At 39.0% G+C, this 19253-nt stretch overlaps 1 protein-coding gene across 13 annotated transcripts in view; it reads left to right on the top strand.

Moving 5' to 3' along the window:
* EHBP1 (EH domain binding protein 1) overlaps positions 1-19253 on the top strand; it is a 338942-nt gene that overhangs the window by 9203 nt on the left and 310486 nt on the right. The window lies entirely within an intron of this gene.

The raw sequence follows: 19253 nt of genomic DNA on the forward strand, positions 1-19253 counted from the left end.
CCATTTCTTTGTCCACAAGGACTGTAATTCAGGTCTGTAATAACCTTTCTTTTTAACATCCTTTTTATTAGATTAAAAACATAGCTTGCTCTATTCTAGAACTCATAGCATATTTGAATATTTATTTGGAACTAGTTCCTGAATGCTTTTCTCTTCAACTTGTTAGGAATATTATTTTAAAATCAGTTTGAGAAATGCATGCACTCATTACTTACTTTATACCAGGTACTGTGGATTTAGAGTAGAATATGACATAATCCCTGTCCTCAAGGAGTGTACAGTCTAGTGTAAGAGTCACATGAATAAGTTCACTGTGAGAGATGTGGTAGTATAAATATGTATGACATAAGGATTTTAATCTGTCTTCATGCAGTTGAGTATCTTTGAGGACAGATTATTTAACTTCTCTGTGATTCAAATTTCCATATCCATAAAGGTCATAATGGTGCCACTTCATAGGGAGGGTAATTGTGAAGATTAAATGAGTTAATACATGTAAAATGCTTGGAACAGTGTCAGGGACATAGTGCCTAATAGATGCCATTATTATGTACAGAGGTAGCAGAGGGAAAAACAATCAGTTCTTTAAGGGTAGAGGATGAGTTGTTGGGATGGCTTCCTAGTAGCTGAGCTGGGTTTTGAAAGATTCATAGTTGTTGTCCAGGAAGCCAAGGGGGAAGAAGTGAAAGACATTCTAGACTGAAGCAACAACCTATGCAGAAGCATGGAGGCTTACCTAGCATGGGATGTGCTGGAAATTCAAGTAGTGTAGTTTGATATTAATGGGGTTTAAAGTGTAGGATTGGGGGTCATGCAGTGAGGTGTGAGGTTTGAGAGTCAGGCAGGACTGAAAGCATGTAAAGTTATGTGCTGTTAATAAATGATTTGGGGATTATTCTGTAGGTGATAGGAACATAGTGAAAGATTTTGAGCAGAAGAGACATTAGGTTTGCTATTGGAAAATCACCAGGACTACAATGTAGACTGAGGATCATAGTAAAAGGATGACTGGAAATAGCAATATTAGGGTAGCTGTTTTAATAAATAAGGGGAGACAAAAGGTTAGGACTAGGCAGTGGCAAAGGAATGGAAAGAATTAACTGGAGGAACACTCAGAACACAAAATGGGTAGGATTTGGTGGTCATTTCAGTTGGGGATTTGAGCAAGATGGGGATGAGGGAGAAGAAAAGGTCTAGATTGACATCCAAACTTTTGTGTTGGAAATTTGGGTGTACTTATCCAAGTTGGAGAAGGTCCTGATTACAGGTGTTTCTTAACTTGGCAGTATACTGGGAGCATCAACTTTAAGATGGTTAAATTTTAATCTTTTCCTTAAGGGAAATAGAACATTATCATGTGATTCCTCAGTTAGAAAATCAGTTTCTTCCTCACAGTTTGCAGCCTTCCTGGAATTTTATTTCCCTTGAGCTTTCAAGTTATTAATTTTTAAATAACATTTTAAGTTATTGCTAATGTGTCTAAAGGTAAAAGCTACAGTGAAAATTTAGCTTGATTACAGTTGAATAAATGGCTTGATTACTTTTAGGGATGGCCATTATGGTGTCCCTATTAAATCAGGTCTTACGATAGGATTTGGACTTAATACCAGAAGCATCCGGATGTTCTCCTCCTGGAAGTATTGGGGGTATTAAGTACCCCCTAAAACTTCTTGTATTGTCTAGTGGTACTAGAACTTACATCTAGAACTTAATAGTAGAATTATTTATACCAGTTCTAGAACCACTAGAACTTAGATCAGGAACAAAAATGAGAATGTCTTTTTTTCATTTGAGAGAAGGACAGTATACCATGGAGGTCCTATTTGTCATCATTCCTTGATAGCCACATGAAGGGGCTGTAGCAAATTTAGAGATGATAGGGGTTTATACCCCCTACTCTTATTGTTGTCCCTATGTCATTTAATTATTAAATGATGTAGCTGTTGGCAAGTGTAAGACTGGCCTCTGGAGATGAGTTTGAAAGAGACTATACTGTCATTTCTCTGTTAGTTTACTTTCTGTTCTGTTCTTTTATCATGTGTAGGCTTTTAGATTTCTGAGAGAAATCTTTACTGTATGAGTTCTCAAAGGCTTTACAGGTGTTTAAGGAAACTGTATGAAAGTTGGCAAGTTGGGGTTATGATGATAATTTAACTAGGTTGCAAATTAAATTCTGGTAAAAGCTCTCTAATATATGATATGAATCATTATGTATGAATATGTATTAGATTTTGCATGTATATATGAACATATTTTATCTTTGTATTTATATCTCTTCTATCTAATTCTTAGTTGTGGTGGGAGGACTAAAAATATTCAAAGTGCCATAAACTTTTCCTAAAAAGTCATGTATTTATTTTAGTTTCTTATTTTTCTATGTCGTATAAGAATTCCTTTCCCTTATTTTAAAATATAATTTTAATTATAATTTATATTTTAAATAGGCAGTATAATCACATGGTTCAAAACTCTAGAGGTACAAAAAGGTGAATATATATCCCTGAAAGTAACTCTTCATTTTGTTCATTGTTTCACACATCTTTGCCGACCTTGTGACCTCAGGATTTGAGAAGTAAAAAAAGTAGCTTTTCTTAGTGTTTAAGTTTGTGACACTGGCCTGTTAGATAAAATATAAACTCTTTAATCTGATGTTCCAGGCTATGTGTAACTGATCCCAGCTTAGTTTTCCAATTAGACATTAGAAGACTACATGCACTTTAAGTGTTAATTTGAATTTATGAAAACCAAATTATATTAAGAAGTATTAATTTCAGAAATGCTTAAGCAAGCATTTCTCTGTTGACCATGGAGTGATATAGAGATACATGAGCCTTGATGTAAATAATCTACTTTTGAAATAAATTTTACAAAGGACAGAAAAAAGCATTAATTAGAAACAAACTTGGTGTGTTTTGTGGGATATGGACTGTCATGAGTAAAAGTGGAAGCAGGGATACCAGCTAGTAGGCTACTGCAGTAATTCAAACAACAGAGTAGTAGGTGGTGAGAAATGGTCAGATGTATGTAGGTAACACACGTATACTCTCACACACACTCAGCACCACCACACTTTATTGAGGTATAATTTACACTTTTGCATATAGTAAAATGCATCCATTTTAAGTGTACAGTTCAGTGAGTTTTGACAATTTTGTGTACCCATGTAGCTGGATAGTAAATTTTTTAAAGATGTAGTTAACAGGACTTACTGATGGATTAGATATGATGTAAAGTAAGAGACAGTCAATAATGACTACAGGTTTTTGACCTGAGCAACCAGGTGAATGTAATATTAATTGAAGGGATAGGGGAACACTTGGGGAGGAAAAGGTTTGGTATGAGGGAGAAATCAAGAATTCTGTTTGCTTTTCGTTTGATACATCCAGATGGAGATCTTAATTAAGCAGCTAATTATAAGAGTCTCAAACTCAGGGGAGAGAAGAGGCTGGATCATCTTAGTTTGTAAGTAGTATTTATAATTATGGGGCTATAGGAATTTTCCTATGCATTAATACAGATTGAGAAGAGGATTGAGGACTGAGCCTTGAGGCACTTCGGCATATAGAGGTGAGGAAGGAGAGGAGGAGCCAACAAAGGAGACAAGAAACAAGCAATAGTGAGATAGGAAAATTAGGAGAACCAAATTAATTCTAACCAAATTAGAAACTTGGTTTCTAAGAAACCAAGTGCAAAAAGGGTATTAAGGGAGCATTTGGCTGTGTCAAATACTGTTGAGAGGCTGAGCAAGGTGACCATTGGATTTGGCAAGGTGGAAAGAACTGATGATTTTGAGGAACGGTTCAGTGGAGTGGTGGAGATGAAGGCTTGATTAAGTTGGCTTAGAGGAAAGGAAGTGGTTACAGTGAGTACAGATGATTTTCTTGGAGTATTTTGCTACAAACCAGAGAACTAGGTAATACCTGGAGAGAGACAAGGGTTCAAGGTATATTTTTTGCTTGGCAGATACTGCAACATGTGTAAATGCTGATGGAAATGATTGGTAGAGAAGGAAAAATGGATGATGTGGTGGGAGAGGAGGTAACCTTAGGAGAGAAAAGTCTTTGAGTAAGAGAAAAAGGATCCAGAACCCAAGTGGAAAGGTTGAACTTAGGTAGAAGCTGGTACCATTCATTGTTACAAGGGGAGAAGCAGGATACATGGGTAGAGAAGCAGATAGGTTGGTAGATTTGGTTGGGGAGGATGTGGATATTCTGTTTTCTCAGGGAAATAATATAAGAAATCATCTGCTGGGAGGGAGGTGACAGAGTTGTTGAAGGACTGAGGAGATGAGGTATGAAGTTGTCAAAGTGAGAATGAATTGACTAGGGAAATGTAGGGGTATTGCTGGGTAGTAGTGATGACCTTTTTAACTTTGTGATTATAAATTTTAAGTGAATGCAACCAGCAATTTTTTAATCCAACTATGTTCAGTGCTTGGGTGCAGGCATAGAATAGGTAGAGTTGGATTTGACCAGGATTGGATTTTATCAGGAATGTATAACTGAGGGGAAGAGGACAGGGAAACTGAGAGCAAATGTGCAGGAGTGGTTTTAGTGATGAACCATGGAATATAAGCTGGATAAGGAGAAAAGTAAGTATGTGAAAGATGGGATAGTCAGTGAAAACATGAAAAGGATGATAATGATTGAAAGATTTTAAAGAGGTTGAAGAATTGTTGGGGTTGGGAGCTGGAAAGATGGGAGGTGGAGGAGTATGAGATGCTTGATTTTGAAGGATGTGGTTAATGTTAATGACAAGATACTGGTGGTGTCCTTGGATCACATGTGCATATCTGTTACAAAAATGAGCACATATCCCAATACATTTTTAAAATACTGCATACATGAAATATGAGTATAATTTCCTTTAATAAAATAAATACATTTAAAATAAATAAATTTAAGTAGAATTTCTTGCTGTGTTTGAGTAGATAATCTTTTGCACCTTCCAGCTATTCCTATTCCTTGTTAGAGACTATAGCTATTAGTATATGACCGTGACAGTTGGTGACTGAGGTGAAATGGAGTAAAAGATTTTTGGGTATGAAGAGGGTGGTCAAGGAATTTAGAGGCCAATGTGCAGGCAGATTATTTGTGTGGCTCTTGTAGTTGCCAAGAATAATGGGAGGAGAAACATTTAAGACAGGGAGTCAGGTGCTAAACTTATTATTATTATTATTTTTTGAGACAGAGTCACACTCTGTTGCCCAGGGTGGAGTGCAGTGGCTCATTGCAACCTCTGCCTCCTGGGTTCAGGTGATTCTCATGCCTCAGCCTCCCAGGTAGCTGGGATTACCGGCATGTACCACCATGTCTGGCTAGTTTTTTTGTATTTTTAGTAGAGACAGGGTTTTGCTCTGTTGGCCAGGCTGGTCTCAAACTCCTGTTCTCAAATGATCTGCCCACCTCAGCCTCCCAAAGTGCTGGGATTACAGGTGTGAGCCACGGCACCTGGCCTGGTGCTAAAATCTTTAATGTATGAGGGGAGAGATGGAGCAGAAGGTTAGAAGACTGCAAAAGGGAGAGGTAAGGTAAGAAAGGTATTGTTCCCTAATTTCTAGGCTTGCTTCTAGAGAGGTTAGTTTGCAATACTTTCTATGTTGCAAGTTATGTGAATCTTGAACATCTTATTCCTTGAAACAAAACAGTGCAGTCTTCTTTTCTATATTGTAAGTTGTCAAAGGCATATGATTTTAGCAAATACTAAATTGATGTGTTACTTATTTGTAATTTCATGGTAGTATCTTATGAACTGATTTTTTAAAAAATCGTAATTGTTACATATTGTGTTTTATCCAGATTTTAAGTCTTTATTCTATGTGAAGAGCAGTTTTACAAAATTCGATTGTGGTGGACTCTTTAAGGAATATAGCGGAGCCACTTAATGCCATAATTAGATATTTCTGTGCTTACCTCATGATTATGTCTACACATGACTCAAAATGTGCCTCTAGATCAAGAATTGGCAAACTCTGGCCTGATCCAAACTGGCTCTTTTGTTCTCTAAAAAAACAGAACAAACTTTTTCTGTAAGTCTTCACACTTTGGGAGGGGCCGAGGTGGGAGGATCCCTTGAACTCAGGGAACAGGAGTTCAAGACCAGCCTGGGCAACATGGTGAGACCCTATCTCTTAAGAAAAAAAAAAAAAAAGAAAGAAAAAGTTTGCTGACTTCTGCTTTAAGTCATGGGAGTTACTTGCAGCTAGTGTTTAGGGAATACAAGAGTCTAGCACCTTTCTGTTTTCTCTGTGCTCAGGCTCTAAACTATTAGTTTAGTCTTATTCTACTCAAACTACATAAGCAATGGAGGAGAGATCATTGTGCCTGTTTCCCAGCCTTATAGAAAGAAACTTTAGAACAGCTTCTGACAACATTGAGGTCTGTGTATGTGTAAAATATACATTTTCTGGCTGTGTGACCATGGATGAATTATCTCTTAGTACCTCTTCTGTAGTGGAGATGATAATAACACTACTTCCAGCATAGAGTTGTTTTGAGGATTAAGTAAGATAATACCTGTAGTAAAGGGGTTAGAACAGTGTCTGACAGAGTAAGCACCCAGTAAATTTTACCCATTGTTGTTATTATTTTTTATCTGATAAATAAGCAATGAGTGATGAAGAGAACTATCTAGAGAGAAAGGTTAGAGTAGGTGGGAAGAAGATTGTAAATATAACCTGACCTTTTAAGAGTGTTAGAGAAAGATGAACTGGCATAGGTTGGAGTCACCAGGGAGGTAGGAGTAAACCAGGAATGTTCTAGCAGAAGTACAGTGCTGAAATGAGCTAAGTTTTGACGATACTTTGACTTTTGGAGAGAGGAACTACATATTTTTGCTTCTAAAGCAAAATCAATTGCTATGGTTTTATAACTTTATTTCCTTTTTATAATAATTTCAAGCAAATGTAGGGCTAAGAAAACTAACTTAATTCCTCCAAAGTAGAATTAATTTGCTAGCGTTTGTGTATGCATGTTTGTATGTGTCCTGTAGTGTTTGTGTCTGTGTGTTTGTATGTGTCCTGTAGTGATGTTTTATGATATTTATGATGTATTTTTTTTTCTTTTTTTTTTTTTTTTGAGGCAGAGTCTTGCTCTGTCACCCAGGCTGGAGTGCAGCAGCACGATCTTGGCACACTGCAGCCTCTACCTCCCGGGTTCAAGCAATTCTCCTGCCTTGGCCTCCCGAGTAGCTGGGACTATAGGTGCGTGCCACCATGCCCAGCTAATTTTTTGTATTTTTAGCAGGGATGAGGTTTCACCGTGTTAGCCAGGATGGTCTCGATCTCCTGACCTCGTGATCTGCCCGCTTCGGCCTCACACTGGGATTACAGGTGTGAGCCACCGTGCCCAGCTGAGTCACCATGCCAAGCCATTTTATGATGTATTTCTTTTCTTTTTTTTTTTTTTATATTTTAAAAATATATTATTTCTGAATTTTAAAGAGTCTTGTCGCTACCTGGAATAAAGATTATATTTTCCAGATTTCCTTGCACTTGGTGTGGCCATGTGATTGAATTCTAGTCAATGGAATATGAGGGGAATTGATGTGTACAACTTCCAGTTAGAGTCTTTGAAAGGATTGAGCCTGACTTCCTCTTATCTTGACCCATTCTTGATAACTGAGATATGGACCCAGGAAGAATGGTGATTTTCAACTATGTGAATGAGATCAACAACAGGGAGATGATGGGTAACAAGACTAAGAAAGTCAGGGTCCCAATATCATCAGGTTGCTTCCAGCCATAATACTTCTGAGCTGCCTACTTAGACTTTTTTTAGGAGAAACATTTTCTATCTTATTCAGCTACAGTATTTTTGGATGTCTTTGTTGCAACAAACTAATCTTTACCCTTGCTAATACATGTTGTGCTTAATTAACCCTATTATCGCTAAGATAAAGTCAAAATTTCACATCTTGGAGTAAGAGAACATCTTGCTCTGCAGCCTATTTATCACTCTAGCTTCTCTCATCATTCTCCTACTCCTACTTTTTCGTTCTGAATTACCCTGAATTCATCATAAATGCAGGGTTTCTTTCAGATCTTGGCCTTTGAATGTGGTCTTCTTGCCCCACCCATTCCTATCTCCTCTACTTCCAGAATTTTCTGGCCCCCCTCCCCCCCACCCGCCCCAACCCAGGAACCTCCCAGGCTTCTTCCCAAAGCATTTCTGAGAGGAGGTGTTATTGATTTTGGACAATTCTAAGGCTTCAATCCCCTTTTCCTATGCAACTCCCCCACCCAGCAGAATCCATGACACCCCGCTAATCTTAGGACCTATGAAACAGACAAGGTCTATTTTGTAGATTCTAAGAGCTGGATAATTTTTTAAGGTGTAGAGAAGCATCTTTGCTGGAGGTTCTTCTTTGTGTCTCTTATGGTCATCTTCATTTGAAAGCTATGCTACTGAGTCCACATTCCTTTGAGGGCAGATTGGCTTTCCAAATAGATTGGTATCATGTGAACTGTTTTTTTTCTCAGCTAATAATGGCAATACAGATGTGTCTCAAGCAGGTACTTAGTTTGCAAAGAAAAATAAATTCATTTATACTTTACTGTCATCTTCAGCTATAAAGTGTATTGTCAATAAATTTCATTGCCACGAAGTTGATGCACTTGTCTTCCACTGGTTCAGCAGCCATCTTTATTCCTGCAATAAATAGTTTCTTGCGAGAGGAAGCAATTTGGAAGGTCTGAGGTCCCTTTCCTCTTCCTGAGGCCCTTTGCTCCCCTGGTGACTGCCTGGACAGGCAGCAAGGAGTTGTTTCCCAGTGCTTTTTGCGCTCCTGGCTGCCGACTCTGGCTGCTAAAGTGTCTGCCACCTGCTACAATTTATGGTGTTTTTCTATGTGATGGTTGTTCATTTCTTTTTTCATTATCTTTTGTAGCCACTGGGGTCTCACTATGTTGTCCAGGCTAGTCTTGAACTTCTGGCCTCAAGCGACCCTCCTGCCTTGGCCCCTCAAAAGTGGTGGGATTACAGGTGTAAGCCACTATGGCCAGGGCCAGTTTTTCCTTAAAAATTTTTTTTCCTGTCATGATTTTAAAGAAATGAACCCAGGATCTTTTTGTAATGTGTGATTGTCATACATTATTTTGGTATCAAATCTTGATTTACATACTTTAAAAGTTGATTTCTAAAGTGAAATTTTAAGGGATTATGTGAGGAGGTTCTGTTCTTATGATTTAGTTTAGTTTCACATGAGTTTTGCAGTTAAAATGCCCAGGGAACTTAAAATTAGGCATTTCTAGAAATGTGCTGTTGATGCGTCAAATGTGTTTGTTCTGATTTTTTGGGAAATTTCAACAAAAGAGCCATTGAACTTGTTCACTGCATGATATAAAAATAGTTCAGGAAAAATTGCATAAAGCATTTTGATTACTCAATATGGATGTTCATATTCTACATTAGGACGTTTGCGTATTTGTTCAAAGGAGTGGAACTGAGTTTGAAACAGAGGCAGTGAACTTACTGCAAGTGTCATTGTACCTGGTATTTGTTTTATGTATCACTGTTAAAGTGATATTTTTAGACAGTTTTGCTAAAAGGCACCTACTGATTTTCTTTAGTAAGTTTGGTTTATTAAAAAATTTCCTGGTTTTATTAATCCGGGTATTGTTATTTTGAAAATAGTTTTAATACAGTTTTTTTTTTTTTTAAAAAAAAAACCTGTAAAATTACCTTTAATTTAAAAAAAAATCACTTTAAAATTTGATACCCCGCCTATGTCCAAAAGAGTTTGTCAGCCTAAGAATTTAAAATAATACCATGTTGACTGATTTAGGGATATAAATAGAATGATGGTCTTACAGGAGCAGAGAGCACATATTACTAGGCACTTGAGAGGAGTTAGTTGCTGCTGTTGGAGACTGGATTTGGTTCTGAGTTTATTGGCAGCCAAAGCAAAAAGGGATGCACATTGGCTCTTGTAATAGTCCTCCTGGCTAAAGAAAGTATATACATTTCTTTGCAGACTTTTCTTAGACCTTAATCCAAAGAGGATTTTTATTATGAAAATAACATATGACATTGGATAAAATCTCCAACTACAAAAGACTCAGAACCATTGTTAAATTAGATAATGTTTATGTTGACCCTTCATGAAGACTTTTTATGAGAGAATATGGCTGAGGAACCTAGTTTTCTGATCATCTAATTTAAACTGAGAGTACCACTCGGAAAATTTAGAAGAATGGAAATTTAACATGAATCATTTAGTTTTGTGCTGTCTAGTACAGAGGGAACTAACTATATGTGGCTATTTACATCTAAATTTAAATCAATTAAAATTAAATGCAAAATTCAGTTCTTCAGTTACAGTAGCCACATTTCAAATGCTCACTAGCCACATGTGGCTAGGGGCCACCGTGTTGGATAGTGCAAATACGGAACATGTTCATCACCACAAAAAGTTTTACTGGACAGTGCTGATTTAGCCATTGCCTCCCAAATTGACTATCTTTAGAATTGCTGGAGTGCTTTGCAAATGTGGAGATTTCCATATCCCCTAGGAGGTCCTGATTCTGTAGGTCTGTGATAGTGATGGCAAATCTGTTATTTTAGAAGTTACCCAATTGCTGAAGAGTATCAAATTAGGTCTTAGAACTACCATATTTGATTCTTTCTTAAAAATCCGTCTGAACAAAGCTTTGGCAGGTGCTGGATGACAGTTCTATTGGTACTCCAAAAATGTTTATTGACTTGAAATTTTGAGTTGAATTTTCTTACAGTGGTTCAGCTAATTTGTGATTTTCTTTCTGATTAAAAGTGAGAGCAATGTATTTTAGCTATGCCATTTTAGCTGTCAAAATTAACAAACATTTGAACAGGTTCGTTCATTCGTTCATTTAAAGACAAGACTGGTTTGTTCTCTTCTATATAAGCAAAGAATGTTGAGAGACAGCTATTCTGAGTGTTGAGGTAGAATTTTTTTTTTTTTTTCAGATAGAGTCTTACTCCCATCACCCAGGCTGGAGTGTAGTGGTGCAGTCTCGGTTCCTGGGCTCAAGTGTCGCTCATCTCAGCCTCCTGAGTAGCTGGTACTACGGATGTGTGTCACCACGCCCGGCTAATTTTTTGTATTTTTTGTAGAGGCGAAGTTTCACCTTGTTGCCCAGGCTGGTCTTGAACGCGGGGCTCAAGTGATCCACCTGCCTTGGACTCCAGAGTGCTAGGATTACAGGCATGAGCCACCGTGCCGACCAGAATAATTTTTTTTTTTCAGAAAAGTTTTGAAACTTCTTAAGTACTTGCCCTATAATTGTACTTCTAGACAACATCACTAGTAGATCTGCTTATTTTTTTTTCTCTGAAGCATGTCTTAATTCTCACATTGATTTTTCTATTCCATTGCCTTGTTTCCATCCTTTGCTATCTTTTGCCAAGGGCCATGATTCACAAACTGTGCCAAGGAGCCCAGAGGCACTGCAGATAACTCACAAGGGAGCCAAGAGATGTTTAACAATTTTGAAGGAAACATAGCAGCATCAGTTGGAAACCACACAAAGTATAGTTGGTCTTCTGTATTTATGGGTTCTGCATCTATGAATTCAACCAACTGTGGATTGAAAATATTTGAAAAACAGAATTGTATCAAACATGTACAGATTTGTTTTGGTCATTACTCTCTAAACAGTACAGTATAACAATGTTTACATAGCATTTACGTTGTATTCGATATTATAAGTAATTTAGAGATGACTTTAAAGTATACAGGAGGGTGTCCATAGGTTATATGCAAATATTGTGCCATTTTATGTCAGGGACTTGAGCATCCTCAGATTTTGGTATCCTCAGGAGGTCCTGGAACCAATCCTCCACTAATACTAACGGAAGACTATACTAGCTTGAGGTAGTTCAGTTTCAAAATTAGATTGCTACATTCTTTTCAGTGATACCACAGTTTTACAAAGCTGGGCTTTTAGCAGTTGCTATGACAAAAAGCAGATATCACATGAAAATCTGTGTGGAACAGGAAATTAGGGAGGCGGTGTCCAATCTAATTCTCAAGTTTGAGATTAGATTGTCAAGTGTCCAAAACAGGTGCTAAGTTTTTAGGACATACATCCTTCTTAAGTTGTTTGGACCTGACTACTTAATAAACAAAATGGTTAGGTATTTCTTTTGGCTTGGGGGTGAGGGAGTCTGAAAAAATTACACATTAAGGGCCTTGTCAACCCAGAAAGTTTGGGAACCTCTAGTGTAGGCTTTTGTGATAGCACTTAATGCTTTCCTAGCCCCTTTGGTCTCCCCTTTGCCTATATTACTGCCATAGTTGTCCTCCTAAAATTAGCCTTCCTTTAAATATGTCCTTATTCTATTTTACTAGTCTTCTTCCAACCATTTCCCTTAAGATTCTGAAATCTTGTTTTTACTACATGCAGATAGTTTCTCTCAAATTTTATCTTTTATTCTTCTCTTTCCCCTCCAAAATCATTAAATGCGGAAAGCTGTGTAGTAAAACCCTATCTCAAAGTAACTTAATTGAAACTGGATTTATTTATGCAATAAGTGGGTCTAGATATCAAGTTTAATGGTTCAGCTTTAATTTGAAGAGTACTCTAATTTGCAAAATTACTTTTAAAAATTGGCTAATTCATTTCTTTTGAAACTTTTTATGGAAGTAATTTTAGGCTTACAAAAGAGTTGCAAAGATAGTATAGCGTAGGGGTATAGAGCATGGGTATCCAATCTTTTGGTTTCCCTGGACCACATTGGAAGAACTGTCTTATAAAATATAAAATACACTAACACTAATGATAGTTGATGAGCTTTTTTTTTTTTTTTTTGAGACGGAGTCTCACTCTGTCTCCCAGGCTGGAGTGCAGTGGGGAGATCTCAGCTCACTGCAAGCTCCGCCTCCCGGGGTCATGCCATTCCCCTGGCTCAGCCTCCAGAGTAGCTGGGACTACAGGCGCCCGCCACCTCGCCCGGCTAATGTTTTTGAAGTTTTTAAGAGAGACAGGGTTTCACTGTGTTAGCCAGGATGGTCTCGATCTCCTGACCTCGTGATCCACCTGCCTCGGCCTCCCAAAATGCTGGGATTACAGGCGTGAGCCACCGCGCCCGGCCGATAGTTGATGAGCTTTAAAAAAGGCAGGAGAATGGTGTGAACCCAGGAGGCGGCGGAGCTTGCGGTGAGCAGAGATCGCGCCACTGCACTCCAGCCTGCACGACAGAGCGAGACTCCGTCTTAAAATAAATAAATACATAAATAAAAATAAAAAGTCCCTGCATAAATCTCATAATGCTTTAAGAAAGTTTGTGATTTTGTGTTGGGCCGCAGGTTGGACAAACTTGGTGTGGAGAATTCTTATATATCACATCACCCAGCTTTTTTTGGGTAAAATTTGAATAAATAAGTTTACCATTGTCATTTATCAAAACTAAGATTAATGTTAGTATAATATTATTAGGCAAGCTACAGACTTTATTAGATTTCACCAGTTTTCTCACTAATATCCTTTTTCTGTCCAAGGATGTAATCCAGGATACCACATTGCATTCAGTTGTCACATTTCCTCTAATCTGTAACAGTTTTTAGTCTTTTTTTGTTTTTCATGACCTTGTTAGGTTTGCCAAGTGCTGGTTAGGTTATTTTGTAGAATGTCCTTCAAATTGGGTTTGTTTGATGTTTTTTTAATCATTAGACTGAGGTGATGGAATTTTGGTAAGATACCACAGAGGTAAAGTACCTCCAGCCTCGTCACATAATATCATATATCACATGATATCAACATGACTTAATATTTACCTTGATCACTTAGTCTGTGGAGTTTCTCCACTATAAAGTTACTATTTTACCCTTTCATATTTTATGCATTAGAAACCAGTTTCTAAATCCAATATACACTCAGGGAGGAGAATTAAGTTTCATCTCCTGGAAGGGGAAATATCAAAGAATTTGAACATATGTTACAACTACCGCAGAACTAATAAATATTGGGGGGAAGATATTTTGAAGTTATGTAACTATCCTATTTCTCTTTAAAGTTTTCGCCACCAATTTAAAATTCATCAGTAGATTTTGCTTGTAGCGACTGCTGCTGTGTCCTAATGATAATTTTCTGTTTCCTTTATTCCTTCTACATTTGTTTTTGAAATTTTTCTGTAAGCAAGGTTTGTCCTTTATTCCTCATTTATTTATTCAGTTACTTATTCATATCAGTGTGTACTTAATGGTTATTTATAAAACAACCTTGTGATATCATTACTGCCTTTTGTACAGAGGCTCTGACAGGGAGGTACGTTGTTTTTTAAAAATAACCCTTTCTATTTTTAAAAAGAACCTTTATTTTGAAATAATTTAAGATGTAGAGAAAAGTTGCAAACACAATACAAATAATTCACATATACATATCCCCTCAGTTCCCCAAGTAGCAACATTTTACCGTGTTTGCTTTATCAGTCTCTCTTAAGCTATTTTGTATGTAATTTTTTTCTTAACTTTTAAGAGTAAGTTGTACATAGTGCCCCTTTACCCATAAACACTTCAGTATGTATTTCTTAAAAATAGGGAATTTTTTTTTTTTTTTTTTTTTTTGAGACGGAGTCTCACTCTGTTGCTCAGGCTGGAGTGCAGTGGCATGTGATCTCAGCTCACTGCAACCTCCGCCTCCTGGGTTCAAGCGATTCTCCTGCCTCAGCCTCCTGAGTAGCTGGAACTACAGGTGCTTACCACCACACCTGGCTAATTTTTTGTATTTTTAGTAGAGATGGGGTTTTGCTGTGTTAACCAGGATGGTCTCGATCTCCTGACCTTGTGATCCACCTGCCTTGGCCTACCAACATGGTGGGATTACAGGCATGAGCCACCATGCCCTGCAAAAATAGGGATTTTTTTTTTTTTTTTAAACATAACCACAGTTTAATTTGTCAAAATCAGGAAATTTACATTTGTATGTAATGCTGTTACTTAATCTATAAGCCTAATTCAGATTTCTCCAATTAACCCAAGAATTCCATTTATAACAAAAGAAGAATTTTTTCCTCCCTAGGCCAGGATCTAATCCAGGACCATATGTTACATTTAGTTGTCACATCTCTTTAATCTCCTTTAACCTGGTAGAATTCCTTAGTCTTTGTTTTGACACTTGACACTTCTTAAGTGTCAGTTCACCTTGACACTTTTGAAGAATGTTCCTCAATTTGTGTTTGTCTGATATTTACTCATGATTAGGTTCAGGTTATGAATACTTTGCAGTAATACCAAAGTGAAACTGTGTATTCTCTGCATCAGGAGTCACATGATATTGATTGTGCTGTGCTTCAGGAGAACTGTTGTTATGATTTCAGTTCTTTTGCATTGGCTGAGGTATTTTATGTCCAATTATGTGGTTGATTTTAGAGTATGTGCCATGTGGTGATGAGAAGAATGTATATTCTGTTGTTTTTGGATGGAGAGTTCTGTAGATGTCTGGATCTGAGGTCCGTTTGATCCAGTGCTGGGTTCAGGTCCTCAATATCTTTGTTAATTTTCTGCCTCAGTGATCTGTCTAATACTGTCAGTGAGGTGTTGAAGTCTTCCATAAGTCTCTTTGAAGGTCTGTAAGAAATTGCTTTATGAATTGGGGTGCTCCTGTCTTGGATGCACATATATTTAGGATAATTAGTTCTTCTTGTTGAACCCTTTATCATTATGTAATGCCCTTCTTTGTCTTATTTAATCTTTGTGATTTAAAGTCTGTTTTGTCTGAAATTAGGATTGCAACTTTTGCTTTTTTCTGTTTTCCATTAGCCTTGTAGATATTTCTCCATCCCTTTATTTTGAGCCTATGGGTGTCATTGCATGTGAGGTGGGTCTCTTGAAGACAGCATACCAATGAGTCTTGGTTCTTTAGGCAGCTTTCCACTCTGTGCCTTTTAATTGGGGTGTTTAGCCCATTTACTTTCAAGGTTAATATTGATATGTTTGGATTTGATCCTGTCATCATGATGTTAGCTGGTTATTATGCAAACTTGTGTGGTTGCTTTATAGTGTCACTGGCCTGTGTACTTAAGTGTGTTTTTGTAGTGCTGGAAACAGTCTTTCCTTTCCATGTATAGTGTTTCCTTTAGGAGCTCTTGTAAGGCAGATCTGGTGATAATTAATTCCCTCAGCACTTCCTTATGTGAAAAGGATTTTATTTATCCTGTGCTTATGAAGCTTAGTTTGGTGAGATACTAAATTCTGGGTTGGAATTTCTTTTCTTTAGGAATGTTGAATACAGGCTCTCAGTCTCTTCTGACTTGTAAGGTTTCTTCTGCTGAGAGGTCCACTGTTAGTCTGATGGACTTCTCTTTGTAGATGACCTGACCTTTCTAGCATTTTTTCTTTCATTTCAACCTTGGGGAATCTGATTATGATGTGTCTTGAGGATTATCTTCATGTGAAGTATCTTACTAGGGTTCTCTGTGTTTCCTGAATTTGAATGTTGGCCTCTCTAGCTAGGTTGGGGAAGTTCTCTTGGATGGTACCCTGAAATATGTTTTCCGAGTTGCTTATACTCTCCCCATCTCTTTCAGGGATACCAGCGAGTCATAGATTTGGTCTCTTTACATAATCCCATATTTCTCGGAGGTTTTATTTGTTCCTTTTCATTCTTTTTTGTATATTCTTGTCTGACTATCTTATTTCAGAAAGCAGTCTTCAAGCTCTGAAATTCTTTCCTCCACTTGGTCTGTTCTGCTATTAGTTCTTGAGATTGCATTATGAAATTCTTGTAGTGTGTTTTTCAGCTCTGTCAGATTGGTTACATTCTTTTCTATACTGGTTATTTTGTCTTGTCAGCTCCTGCATTGTTTTATTGTGATTCTTAGCTTCCTTGGATTGGGTTTTAGTGTACTGCATCTCAATGATCCTTGTTCCTGTCCATATACTGAATTCTATTTCTGTCACTTCACCCATCTTGGCTTAATTTAGAATGCTTGCAGGAGAGGTGATGCAGTTGTTTGGAGGAAGGAAGGCATTCTGGCTTTTTGAATTGTCAGAGTTCTTTTGTTGGTCCTTTTTCATCTTTATGGGCTGATGTTTCTTCAATCTTTGAAGTTGCTTACCTTTGGTTAGTTTTTTTTTTTTCTTTTATCCTATTTGATGGCCTAGAGGAGGCATCCCCAATCCCTGGGCCATGGACTGGAACCAGTCTATGGCCTGTTGGGAACTGGGCTGCACAGCAGGAGGTGAGTAGTGGGCAGGCAGGCGAGTGAGCATTACTACCTGAACTCTGCCTCCTGTCAGATCAGTGGTGGCATTAGATTCTCACAGGAGCACAAATGCTATTGTGAACTGCTCATGCAAGGTGAGCTGCTCATGCAAGGGATGTAACTTGCATGCTCCTTATGAGAATCAAATGCCTTCTCCCACCTTGTGTGGAAAAATTGTCTTCCATGAAATTGGTTCCTGGTGCCATAAAGATTGGAGACTGCTGACCTAGAGGGCTCAATTGTGGTATCAGGTGGATTCAGCCAACTGACTTCATTTCTTGAAGATTTTAGGGGGCTAGTGCTCAGCTCCCAACTCCTGGACTGTGTGCTCTAACTGTGGGGGACTTTGATCAGCCCTGACTTTGTTCTCTGGCTCCTCGGGGTTAGGAATCCACTGTGCTGCGTGGCGGTGGGGGTGCTCCAAGGTGCTGGGTGGTGTTGGCCAAAGTGTTTTGTAGTGTGGTGACAGTGATATCCATCCTCATTTTCTTGTGCCTTATTTGCATGTGCCTCATTTGCATATGCCAGCAGCAGCAGCTGTGGCAGTGTGGTAGAGTGTATGCTCGTTGGTTGCGGCAGTGTGCTAGTGGGTCCCGGAGTGCCTACCTCCAAGCCCGTGTTCACCTCAGTGTCAGAGGCAACCCATTGGTGGGGACACGGGGGCCCCCTGCTGGCAACTGTGCATGCAGTCATGCTGGTGGTGGTGTTGGCACAGGGGTGGGGCACTGGCAGGCACAAGTCTGTGTGTACTCTGTGCACTGCCGTCATGGGTGGTTACTCAGGGCAGCAGGGAGTCTGCTGTTCTCTGCCTGGTTTCACTCCCACGGCAGTGTTGTTACAAAGGCAGGGTGCTGGTGGGGGTGGAGTTGGCTGGCTCTGTGCCTGCCAAGGCTCCCACTGAAATGTGGTTGGTGGAGGATGGGGAATGGACTGCACTCTGGAGGCAGCAGTGGCTGGGTAGGGTGCATGCACATGGGCGGCTGATGGAGCAAGGAAGCCAAAACTTGCCCATGCACACACCGCCAGCAAAGTGATGTGGGGGGTTGTCATGAGTGGAGGTGGGGTGTGGGAGCTACAGTGTGGGGAGGAAGCAGGTAGGTTGGTGCATGGCTATGACAGCCGCCCTGCTGGAGCTTTCCACCAGTTAAGCACTGTTGCCAGCATAGGAGCTATGATGTGGGCCCCTAGGGCGCTCAAGGCTTCTGTGCAAGCAGATGTGGCCAGGCTGGGGCACAGGGAGAGGCCAGCAAACCAAGGGATACTCAGGTTGGACTGGCTTTGTCTGATGGGCAAGACTGCCCTTCAGAGTTGAGATCCAATAGTATCTCTGGGGCTAAAATCTCCTGTGGGAGCAAGTCAAGCCTAGGGGGATGGGCAACCCTGGCCGTGCTCTGTTACAGATGCTCCTTCACCAAACCCTCTGAGCTCCACATCAGCTGGCTTATTGCCCCTACCACTTCTCTAAGCAGCTTTCCCTGCCAACTCGAGTATCCATTGTGGTGGAGGAGTCTCCTTTTGCCAGGATTCCAGAGGTCAGTGGTAAGAGTGGGTGGGTTTCTCCTTGCAAGTTCAACTTACCCCGTCCCCTGGAATCCTTGGGGGCCTGGAATGACTACTGGTGTGTGGTAGGTAGCCCCGTACTGGGTTTCCAGCTTTCTCCCCCTTCATCCCAGCTTCTCTGTTTTCCCTCTGTCTGCTGTCAGTACTTTTCCTCTGAAGATCTGTTAGGCATGGGCCAGTCATCTCAATCCCTTCGTGGCATCTCTTCTACCTGGCTGCTCTAGTTGGCCATCTTGCCCTCTTTCTTATCCTATTCCTAATCAAACTTTTACCCATTAGTGTTAGTATTCAGTATGGTTTTGTTGTTATTTTTTATTTTAGACTAGTTAAGTGCACTCTTGAGAAAGGGGGAAAGAATAGAACAAGGAGTTCAATCTGTTACTGACTGTAAACAATTGATTGAGATAACTCACTACCAGCCTGGTTTTGTTTTTTATTTGAAGCATAGATAGATTCATTTGTTTTTATTTATATTTCACACTATAACATCCTCCCATCCTGTTGAATTAATGA

Source organism: Chlorocebus sabaeus, chromosome 14, assembly GCF_047675955.1.
Source record: "Chlorocebus sabaeus isolate Y175 chromosome 14, mChlSab1.0.hap1, whole genome shotgun sequence".
NCBI lineage: Eukaryota > Metazoa > Chordata > Mammalia > Primates > Cercopithecidae > Chlorocebus > Chlorocebus sabaeus.